Source organism: Topomyia yanbarensis, chromosome 3 (assembly GCF_030247195.1).
Source record: "Topomyia yanbarensis strain Yona2022 chromosome 3, ASM3024719v1, whole genome shotgun sequence".
Lineage (NCBI taxonomy): Eukaryota > Metazoa > Arthropoda > Insecta > Diptera > Culicidae > Topomyia > Topomyia yanbarensis.
The window spans coordinates 309,172,330-309,185,202 of NC_080672.1; the positions used below are offsets into that span (position 1 = coordinate 309,172,330).

Sequence of the window (12,873 nt, forward strand, 5' to 3'; positions counted from 1 at the left end):
AGAAAGATTGCGGTAGCAGAGCAACGAGCTGTGATCTGAAACTAGTTTCCTATTTTCTTCGGTTGTTTGTGTAATTGTTTATCATTTTATATTTATGGCATGTGTCCCCAGAACCCTATATAAAAGCTGCACCTTCAGTATGGTGGTTGTGTTGCCAATGACAACAATAGGAAGAAATCACCGTTCCAATCTGCAGCAGAAAATCCATTCGGTCAACGGCATGTTTAGTGGGGGATTGGGCCAATAAAGCAGGGATTAACCGTCCAGCATATATCGTACCGTTCCGCAGAGAGGTAAAAAAGCGAATCCCGAATCACGTATCAAGACGTTGCAGGTTTTGTTTGTGTTGTTTTTACTCAGAATTTAGTATGATGGGAACAAAGTCTGTATCAGTCAGATTTTGGTTTTTTCTACATAATTTCAGGATTATAGTATGGATAGCGGTATTTGGGTTGAAATGATTGCTATTCCTTGAAATGCAAGCAAAAATCGAATGTTTTTGGGTAGCAATATCCTGGTAAGGACTCTATTTGTTTTCTACAATAATTCGACAAAATTTGTTGTATTCAGGCAGTACACAACCAAGGGAAAAGACCGTATGATGAACAGACGAAAGGCCAAAATAAAAAAAAACTCATATATGCACAGTGGGAAAAAATATCCAAAGCGCGACTTTATTCAATATCGTGATAGAACGCAAAGTGAGGTTATCGAAAATGTACACTCATGTAAAAATGTCTAGGGAATCGATTGCATGTATTTAAAATGACCGCAAACCGCGCTATCATGCCTGTTTTGTCCTAATTCGCGTTTCTGCCAGTGTTTATTTTTTATTACTAACTATATAACTTTGAAGAAAACTGAATATGGGCTGCTATAGTTAGTGTCTTTTATGCAAAAAGTCCAAATATACTATAAAAGATTTATTACTAACTATATAACTTGGAAGAAAACTGAATATGGGCTGCTATAGTTAGTGTCTTTTATGCAAAAAGTCCAAATATACTATAAAAGATAGTATGGTTGTCTGCATAAACGTTTTAATCCGTTTTACCCAAATTCTCCCCAAATGTTGGGTATTCAGTTTAACTTTCCTAACATCTCGGAAGTAGGCCTAATGCCGTTGATCTAAAGTAGTGTTTCGAGCGGACATTCTAGCTACCTTCAATTGATTACCTGGACTATTTAACATAAAAATTACTTATTATCAGCCGCTTTCGGCCTCTTTCTAAAATTTGGTGAAAGTGTAATTTCACACTTGTATTAGGGAAAGCATTGGGGGAAATACGTTTCGTTCAGTACGTTCAATCGATTTCCTGAACTGTTTTACATAAGAGAAACTGCTTTGGTGAGCGGATTTCAGTCTCTTTCTGAAATGACGAGTAATTTATAATTTCACATATGGGTCATTCCATGCGAAGTGATCAAGGCACGTGTAATCGACCTCCACGGATTTGAACAAAATTTAGAGGAATTGTTCATCTAGGGCCAATATATAAAAACCCAAATTTTTGTGACAATTGAATCACCCCTCGGGTCATGTGAGCACCTCCCGTTTTGGCAAATTGCCAAAACCCTTGATTTTGTTTTGATCATATCTCCGGTTCTATTTACTCCAGAATCAAACCACAAGATGGCTTTTGAAGAAAATTATTCAAGGAGTCTATAAAAAATATCATTTTTTGCCGACAGTGTTGCCAACTATGCAATTTTTTCAGTTAAATATAAAAAGTTAATTTTTCTCTCAATACGTACATTTAAATTTTGAAAATTTTAATGCCACCGCGTTCCTCAGACATTTTTACATAAAAAACACTTATCATCCCAATATAATATGAGCGCATCCTGAGATATACCGTTTTGAAGAGAAAAAACCTCAATTTCCCATATAAAATCGCAAGCGCACAACACTAAAAACCCAACTTGAGTATTCTGAGTTCAAACATAATTTTTCGTGTAGTAGACGAGAAATGATGAAAAACTACGTATTTGGTTTGCTTCTAGCAGATCAGGGTCGATTTTTATGACAGTTTGAAGATTTTCTCAATTTTGGCCAAAAAAATAGATTTTAATATGAGAAAATCGGAGTTTTTTCCTTCAAAACGGTATATCTCAGGATGCGCTCATATTATATTGGGACGATAAGTGTTTTTTATGTAAAAATGTCTGAAGAACGCGATGGCATTAAAATTTTCAAAATTAAAATATACGTATTGAGAGAAAAATTAACTTTTAATATTTAACTGAAAAAATTGCATAGTTGGCAACATTGTCGGCAAAAAATAATATTTTTTATAGACTCCTTGAACAATTTTCTTCAAAAGCCATCTTATGGTTTGATTCTGGAGTAAATAGAACCGGAGATTTAATCAAAAGAAAATCAAGGGTTTTGGCAATTTTCGAAAACGGGGGGTGATCCCATGACCCGAGGGGTGGTTCATTTGACACAAAAATTTGAGTTTTTATATATTGGCCCTAGATGAACAATTCCTCCAAATTTTGTTCAAATCCGTGAAGGTCGATTTCAAGTTTGCATCTTTTTTTGATCACTTCGTGTGGAATGACCCATATACATTATGTGAAGAATTGGGGTAAAACATACACGTTTCAGGCGGAATTTTTTTACAAAAGAATTGCTACTTTTTATCAGCCGCATTAAGGTTCTTTCAGAGAAGCACAGCTAGGTTTACCTTCACGCTTGAGTAATGGGAAGAATTGGGGTAAAAAGGGTATACACGTTTCGTGCGATCATTCTACCTATCTCCAATCGATTTCTCAGAATTTTGTGCATATTTGTGCATAGGAACTACTACTTCTGATCAGCCGCATTCAGCCTCTTTCCGAGAAGTACAGTCAAGTTCAACATCACACTTGAGTTATGGGAGGAATTTGGGGTAAAGCGGGTACACATATTTTGTCCGGTAATTCTAACTATCTTTAATTTTAATATCTTTCTGAAATGTTGAGTAAGGTCTATCTCCACACTTGTACTATATGAAGCACTGGGGTAAAACGGATGTACACGTTTCGTGTGGTCATTCTAACTTTCTTCAATCTATTTCCCAGAATGTTTTGTATAAAAAATGCTACTTTTGATCAGCCGCATGCCCCTTTCTGAAATATAGAGCAAGGTTTATCTTTATACTTGAGTTATGTGAGGAATTAGGGAAAAACGGGTACACACGCATCGGGCAGTCAGTCTAACTGTATTCAAACGATAACCTGGACTTTTATATATTAGAATTACTACTTTTAATCATCCACATATAGCCTTTTACCGAAATATGAAGTCAGTATTAACTTCAAACTTTAGTTGTGTAAAGAATTGAACTAAAATGAGTTTCGTGAGATTATTCTAAATGTCTTCAACTTATTCTTAAGACTTTTCAACATAAGAAATGCTAATTTTAGTCAAACGAATTAAACTTTCTTCCGAATAATATATTCAGTCTATCCAGTTACCAGGTGTTGTATAAGAATGACCAACAAAAATCGTATAAGCATACAATTTTTATCGGAATCGTATAATGGTTTGTATACGCATTATACAAAATTTATCTTAACTAGTACGTTGTGACGACTCGTTTACGATTCTCGTATATGAGTGCAAACTAAGTCATATTATGTATAAAAAGGCTAGTTTTAGTGCAGTAATAAGCAACAATTACGACTACACAAATTTGTGTCGACAATAGCCAAATTGATCCAAGTATTGCACGCCAAGAATCGTAAAGCAAAGAGTGGTGGGTCTAATTTCGAATGAAATGCTGGCTTGAAATTTTGGTATAACTACAAAATTGTTTGCTGGAATGAACATAAATTCAAACGAAAGGAGTATCCAAGTATTGCACGCCAAGAATCGTAGAACAAAGGATGGTGGAGCTAATTTCGTATGAAATGATGGCGTGATACCGACTTTAATTCAATCCCCAAAATAAAATATCAATTCTGTTCGGTTTTAAAAAGTAAATAAATAAAACGAAACTTTGTAAAAAAAGGGTCTCAATTATATGTTGATATTGTCTTCAATTCACTCCCATACCAGCATGGTTGCATCGTATCATAAATAGGAACTTATATAATCATTAAAATATGGATAAGACTTAGGTAAACGTTAAAATGATGAGTTTTTCTATATATTGTTTATAAACAGCTTTAGTTAATTTCAAGACTGGCACAGGTACTTGTGTTAACAGAACAAAAAAAAGAGTATAGTGTTCACAGAACTCGAAACATGTTGAAACTAAAGTGTACCCTAATGTAAATTTTGAAAAGTTAATTTGATTGATTCAGACATTTTTTTGGTTATTTCTATGATTTGATAAATTTTACAAACAATTTATTGGGTATCTATTGATGAAAAATGCTCATTTAAAAAATATCAATGGGATTTCTAACGCCAAATTGTATATATGTTTTGTAGGATCAAAGCAATTACTATAATAGAGCCCTTGAAGAATTTATACAAATCTGACATTAATTGAATTGTTATATGTACATATGAACATATATGTACATTTTCATAACTACAAGGATGTTACAATACATGAGTTGATTACAACACATTTCGGATATCATTAAGAGTACGTTATGATAGGCGAGTTAGTTATCTCACGTTACACAAAGTCATATATCAGATCGGTATAATAAAAGCATTTTCCCAAGAGTCAATGAGTTTGGCCTGAGCTAACCACACCTATCAATTGGTGTATAGGGTATGTTGCAGGCATGTAGACCGAGTGAATCCATTCGTAGTAAAAAAATGTTTAGTAGTAAAAAAACGTTTTAGGATGCAAAAATTCAATAGATGTGTCTTATTTTCATTTTTTAATTTATATTAATATTTGCCGAAAGTCTAATAAAACGTATATAGTACTTTTTCGAGTCGTAAGAGTGTATAAAATGTGTTTGTTTCTTGCCACATGGATTCAGTCTACGTACGGACCACAGTCGCATTTATATACAGTTTGCATCATATATTGAAACCCAATTTTATCTCAAGGTAGATATATTGCCTCCACTTTTGACCGTATACAGCATATTTGCGCATTATATACGATTTAGTTGTACTGTATATTTACATATATAACTCGATTAAAATTTCGGTATAACTACAAAATTGTTTGCTGGGTTGAACATAAACTCAAACGAAAGGAGAAATTGGGGCGAAACAGGCATGATAGCGTACCGTGCGGTCGTTGTAAATATGTACTAGCAATCAATTTTTCAGACCTTTTTACAGAAATAACACCTTTCCTGGTAAACCGGTCATCGCACACGTTTTGAGTTCAATATTTCCCACTGTGCAATGGCAGGGTATAATCCTGCAACCTAATCGATTTCATCGATGTGAGCTTTTTTATTACTCCACATTGTAGCTACAAAGGTAAAATACACGAGAGATCGCTCTACACGTGTAAAAAATTCCCAAAATGGAAAAAAACAAAAATTGGTTTGGAGCAAATGTTTTGCATGATGACATAATATATAACATAAGGCTTTTAGTGTTTGGTATACTCTTCATCAGTACCTAGCACCAACTTGTAACATGAGTCGTTTTGGTTAGAAAGTTTTAGTTCCACATGTTACCACATAGAGGGCGCCAACACTTACTTTTCAACGGGATAGAAATTATCCTATGGTGGAACTAAAAGTTTCTAACAAAAAAGACTTATGTACACAAATCTTTCTGAACATACTATTCAACTAATCCCAAATATTAATCCAGGAAAAAATAGAGTTCGTGGGAATTGAGTACTGATACACAACCATGCGCTGTCAGGCCCCATGCAAAACTTTGCTAACAGTTAAATAACTTCTTACAACTTTTAATAACATCTTCTAACGATGGATTAATCAGTTAGCTGGTAGTCTTCTACATAGTTGTAGGCATCACTTGTCAGTTGTAAATCCATCATTTCGATTTTTAGGCATGCAGCTCACATGTTCAAATGAACTGAGAAGATTAACAAGCTGCACTCGTTTTATTACACAAAATGTGATAAAACGACCTGTTTTCGATATTCCATATTTCTATATTTTCCTTTATACCAAATAAACCGAATAAACGAAAAAATGTGTAATAATTATAAACAGAGAAAACTTTTACTTTGAAGTCTAGCGTACAATTTGAAGACGGGGGAAAAATCGACCAAAATGACAATTATGAAACAGGAAGTACTCAGGATACAACGATGCTCAAAGTATATAAAATGACAACCCCCTAGTGGATGTGGTAAAAGTTTCTGTACAGATAAAGGACAACAAAAATAAAACTAACACTTTCGTGAAACAAGCACGCTTTGAAAATCCAACGAAAGGAACACATCCGACCCAACCGGAGACTGAAACTTGCATCGAAAGTGTTAGCAAAGGCATACAGTACTGGTCAGAATTATAGGTAGGTTTTGTGACAAAAGTATAATAATAATAGAAACTGAAAGGAAAAGGATGTTTTGGTACAATATATTATCCAAAAATGTTGTTGAAAAATGTTCCGATTCTGTTAATTCCGATACACTGGAATGGTATCGAAGAAAAACAATATAAATATAATAAGTTAAATATTGTTGCTTATAGGAATGGTATTCTTCAATTTTTTCAAAATTAATTAGAATTGGGATCCTTAACCCTTTCATGCCCAACTTTTTTCTAGTGCATGTAGGAATGGGGGCATGAATGGGTTAAATTTTACTGAACAAAAATCAGAGAAACATACCGATTACTAGTTATATTTCTGTTAGGAATGCGATACAAGTACTTGCAATGTATCTAAGAACAAAGCTGTATATAATATTGGCCAGTACTGTAAATCAGTGCATGGTATACGCCAAACAATCGCGAGGGAGCACAAGAACTCAAAGGATGGCATATATCTAGTCAACAATAAAAAACTCATTTCATTGTATCCAAGTGACCCTTAATTATTCAAAGGGTGCATCACGCATCAGCAGTGTTCAGCAGAAGGTTAGATATAGGCAGGTTACATGGGTAAACAAGGCAAGGATTCAAGGAATTTTTACTTCACTAGGCAAACTACTATATGTATAATGATAGCTTTGGTTTCGAAGTAATTGGGAAAGCTAATAACATCTGCATAACTGTAAGAGAAAATCGAAAATACCACTTCTTGCGACCTACAAAAATTTCATTTTTAACGGACACGGTTATCATTATCCTTTGAAAGACTGCAATACTGCCGTTATAAGCATTTTTGTCCCATGCTCTATTCCCTATATACATAGGACAATTATGCGTAGAAGGGCAGAATAACTCTATTGAACAAACGATAGAATTTTATAAATAGGATGGTCCAAAATATAAAGCGATTAAATTATGTCAAAATTAGTTTTGCAACGAAACTTGGTTTGGCTTAACATAGTGCATATTGCATTTGCTTACTAAGCCAATCCTAGTAACAATTGTGGTTATATGATAGTTTTATAGCCACTGATAAAACTTAGATTGCACTTGTAGCGTGCTATAAAACATCAATTGTTACTTGGGAAACCAAGTTTGGATTCCAATCATTCTCATTAGCTTGATCAGAACTCCCTTTCTTACGGGACATCACGCTGGATTGGGAGTTTGCTCAGAAACACAAATAGTGTTTTCGTTTTTGGAGCTAGAGGTTAAAATGGCATTTCTCCCCATTTTATGGCATCCAACAATTTTTAATGAAACCAGCTTTTTGAAACACTGAAAAAATTACATCTTGTCAAGAGCGATCCATGCACAGAATATATAATTCTAGTAGTTTTGTGGCATTTAAAAAAAATGATAACGCTTAAGGTGTCGAACTTACCCCGAGTTCCCCTAATCGTTCGATTCAAATCGCGCTGCACAGCAGAGTAAAGAGCGCACGATAAACAAACGGATTCAAATTCGTAGACGGTTAACGGTGTTTAACCGATTGTTCTACCGTCCAGACGTTAAAGTCACGATGTAGCTCGTTTAGCATGCGAGCGACGAATGATTCAAACGGACACGCGGCACCCCTATTTATAACTTTACGTATTCAATTCAATCTCTTAGATGTCCCATATTGCCGGCTCAGGCAGACCACCGAGTAATCAGCGTTTGACTGGGAACTACAATCATACAGGCTGGTGCTATGGCGTCAAAATGCAAACTGAAGATTTTTTTTCTGGACCATGCCGTATACGTGTGTGTCGTAGATCATTTAGCGACCAAGGGACCACGTGCTAACAACGCTAGCTAGCTCGGTCGAATAGTACGGACCAATCATGGCGCAGATAATTGATGCTTTCACAAAATTTATTTCCGTTATGTGCACTAGTGTTACATTCTACGGAACGCACGTTAAAAATAATTATATATAAAAAAAAAATTTAAAATTAAAAAAAAAAAAAAATTAAAAATTTATATAATTTTTCCATAAGATATTGAAGAAGACGTTTGTGGCTCTTTAATTCATCCGACGTAACTTGGCAGTCTTCTTTTCGATCCATCCGAAAAGAGGGGTTCGCATCAGGAAGGAACGTTGATAGCTTAGTGCGAAATGATCTAAAGTCACTGAGATCAACACTGGTATCGGCGGATAAGATTGAGGTTCATTGGTATTACGCACGATGCATGAAATTTTTCAAATGTCTTCGGCTAAAACATCAAATAAGCAATTGAATTTTCGGCAGGAGAAGTTTCTTCGCTAGACTGAATTATTTTTGAAGTATTGATTTAGTAGAAAATGTCGAAGAAAGGCTGTTTCAGTGAAAAAACTTCTTGCAGTCCAGGAGCTATCAAGTGTTATGACCAGATCGAACTGAGGTTTTCAAACCGGACTGACACGATGATTTTGTTGGTGCTGCGATCAGGGGAGTGCAAACAAGAATCGTGCGATTTAAAGAGTTCAGCGCTGTACACGTTCCCAATATTTTTTCACCCAGTGCAAAATTGGAGTGGTTCATGGGAAGACTTGATAAAACAACAAATCATAGAATGCTTATAGATCCAAACCTGATCCTCCCAAAAACCCATTTTTCTGAATTTCTTTATAGTTTTTGAAAAACTTTTAAGTTGTTTTTGTTGTTGATCAGTGAAATAGCCAGAAAACAAATAAATACGACGAAGTAAACAAATAATTCATTTATTTGGTTTATGACGTAAGTTCCAATACCTTATTTATGACTTTTTGGTGGTATCTAATGGGGAAAACAGATCGCAATGATGAGTTAAGCGAAAGCAATTATGAGAAAAAATCCTCCCAGAGGTAGGATTCCAACCTGCAACTCTTGGGACTCCGGCCCAATGCACAAACCCTTAAGCTATCTCTGGGATATGACGACGTCCCAGAAAGAACACATGATTGTCTATTTAAATATTTAAATAATTTAAATTTTATATTTTAAAGCGCGATCACACACAACCGCAGCTGCCAGTCAAGACATTTAATTTAATTAATTTCCCCGCAAGATACCTGACTTAACTAGGAAAGGGAAATCGACAGTCTTCATTAGCTCTGCCACCTCCCGAAGTACGATGGGTAATTAAAATTAGACACCAGACGATAGCAAAAACCCTGGCCTTGGTATCTTGCGGGGGAATTAGATAGATAAAATTTGTTGGGTGACAGCTGCGGTTGTGTGTGATCTCGCTACAGAGGCATGTGTTCTTTCTCGGACGTCATTATATCCCAGGGATAGTTTGTGCATTGCGCCGGAGTCCTAAGGGTTTCAGGTTCGAATCCTGCCTCTGGGGGGATTTTTCTCACATAATTTCTTTCGCTTAACTCACCATTTCGACCTGTTTTTCCCCGATGGATTCTGCCAAAAAGTCTTACAGTAAACTATCTATTGTATTTTTTAGGTTAGGAAGCGGCGTAGAAAATATTTTACTGTGTTGGTAATAAAAGAGATGAAAACTAAGATGAAAACCAAGATATTTCTATACCAATTCGCCGATCAGTTATCTTTCAGGGCCTCTTTTTAACTATAACTATAATAGATAATAGATTTTGATTGTTTGTTTTATTTCTTTAGGTTAGGAATCGGCGTTTCAGTCTGTTTTAATGAAGAACTCCTGTATGTTATCTTCTTCCGAAATTTCGGTCCTTATTGGACCTTTCTCAAGTAATCACCACCGAAATTTCGATTCCTTGAGAAAAGTCCACTAAGGACCGAAACGTCGGAAGAAGACCATATTCAGGAGTTCTTTTTTAAAAAAAACAGACTGAAACGACCTAACCTAACTAACTTAAAGAAAGAAAACAAACAATCGAAAATACAGCAAATTATCTATTATAGTTAAAAAGATGCCCTGAAAGATAACTGATCGGCAAATTGGTATAGAAATATCTTGGTCACCACAAACACTATAAAAATACGATATTCGGGAAACAGTTTTCATCTCTTTTCTTACCAACACAGTAAAATATTTCCTACATTTCCATGGATAATTCGTGGAAAACTTCAATAATATGATTGAAGAAATACAAAACAAATACTGAATTTTAACGAGTACAACGGTATAGAATATAACTGAGCTAGACCGTACTTCGAAACGAAAACAATTTTGAATTTCATCGAGTTATAAACTGCCCATGATTACAAATCTATCCCCTAAATATAAGAAATACCATAGAAAATGGGACAAATATGCGATCACTGGCAGTAAAGCCATTTGAAATCATACAACTACTATCTATCTGGTTAACATAGCTATTAGTAATAGTACTGAATGAGAATTCGAATAGAGACGAATTCTGTTACATAACGGATCAGTCGAGCATCCAATCACGATGGTGGCGCAAAGAAATACTTTGTCAAATCCAATTGCCAATCGTTTTAGTTCCAACCAACAGGACACGGGTAATTTCTCTATCTGTTGCTCACTCTCTACCCCCCCAATTCTCACACATGTTCGTGGGTCAACACAAAAAATCAAAAGACAGTCTATTCACTGGTATGGAACATCAAACCCCTATGGAAAAACGATATACTTTTTCTGGGCTTCGGGCAGCCCAAAAAATTCCATTCCAGGTTGAAGGATTTCACTAAGCGCATACACATACTCACATACCTGCAACCTCACCACCCCCCATTTGCATATATCACAACGCCCAGTCCTGCTGCCAGCACGGGTGCTAGGAAATTTATTTTCCATGTCGCCCAGGTGCCGCTATGTGCCACAACTGTTTTCATGCAGGTGAAGAAAAGACCAGGTACCTAGTGACAGCAGTTGTGCAAGAGACGACATGCGGGGTACGGTAGCGAGTCGACGTCGAGAAAAGTCATTTCATTCTGGTGCTACCTCCCCTTCCGGTGTAGCGCACCATATCGCGGTCGGTACAGTCAGCAGCAGTTCAGCCCGTGTGCTGTGGTGGGTTTCTCTCCGTTTGTTAAAGGTCTGCCCGAGGGGATTTGCGATTTTTTTTCGTTCTCCCACACAAACAACTCCGGCCGACCGGTGCTGCCTCGCGCGCTGTTAAAATGGAGCTCTTTGTGTTCTAGTTGATGGAAAAGTGTACCAGTGCCTGTGCCTGTCCCATCATCGCATCGTATCGGGTGAAGGTTTTTATCCTTTGTGCTGACTGCTGACGGGATTCAACGGTACCGACCGGTGGTGACACTGGGGAGATGGAGTGATGATGGTGTACTCAGTGAGGGGGGATCAGGGGATTCATAAATATGTCTTGAATCATGATCGATAACGCAACAGAGATAATACAGCGAAGCAAAGGTCGTGAAAGTCAAATCTTCTGCTGCCAAAATGATAAAGTGAAGGTATTGTTGTATAGAAGACAGGATTGGGTCGATATTTGAGGAATATGGAGTTCAAACAAATTGTTCTTTCAAGGTTGGAGTTCCCATCTACGCTGAATGTCAAAAGATCCATATCGGATTAATGATAAACTAGTTCCGCGAAATATAGTGGTAAGGAGAGGGTAACAAATCTATCCCACAGAGTAACAGAGAGGGATAGTTTTGAAATGTTGACGCTGACACTTCATAAGATTTTTGTTTTGATATGCAAAAGAGATTCAATCTTGCCTGCTGTTTCCAAACACTATTCACTGAACTCTAATCTGTAATTCAATAACAGAAACGTTGATCTTGTTCTTCTATCCTGCAACACCAACAGGCGAAGAATAACACAGATCTGGAGCGTTTCGAATTTTAATTACTTTTTTACCGACCCCTTGAACGGATCAAACTTTTACGGAATAAATTCCATTTACACATTCTTCTTCAGTTTCATTCGGCGTCAAACAAACAAGCTCACGAAAGCCACTTATGCAATAAGTGCAGTTCCTCTTGCCACCATTGATATTATTATTCCTTTTACCGAAATTGCAATGCACCAGCCCCATATGGCCACAAACTAGTCCAAGTCACCATCCATTTCCTATTTATTCAAAATATGACATCCACTTTCATACAAACTGACTGTCTTTATTCCGGAACCGCCCATCAAAACATATTCCCAAGCATATTGCCGCTATTGCTTCGTGTGGGAACACCACACTGCATCCTTCGTACAAACTACCTACGCTATGCTATTCACCAGAGCAAGAACAGAATGCCTGGCGCAGTACGCACAACTGGAACTAACATTTTTTGAAATTTGCGAAAAAACGTTATATTTCATTTTTTTGAAATAAGGTATTCATCCAAAAAAAAATATCTCCTATTTGTGCATATTCGTTACAATCCCGAACGAACGAAAGTATGGGTCTTCCCCATAGGTGTTTGAAATGGGTTTCTAACCATAAAACCACCATTACCAGCATGATACGTAAATCCCATATAAAAACCATATTTTTGCGTATGTATAGGTAATTGAGGCCTTTTTATTGTGTTTTGATGCTTGTGTTTATGATCTTTTTAAAGGGTTATGTGGTGTTTGAACCCATGA

General features: G+C 36.3%; 2 protein-coding genes across 10 annotated transcripts in view; both read right to left on the reverse strand.

Annotated features, from left to right (window-relative positions):
- The window catches only part of LOC131689408 (neurocalcin homolog), a 490,006-nt gene that overhangs the window by 290,973 nt on the left and 186,160 nt on the right, over positions 1–12,873 (reverse strand). The gene's annotated exons all lie outside the window — the stretch shown is intronic.
- LOC131689409 (neuronal calcium sensor 2) overlaps positions 1–12,873 on the reverse strand; it is a 303,694-nt gene that overhangs the window by 239,633 nt on the left and 51,188 nt on the right. The window lies entirely within an intron of this gene.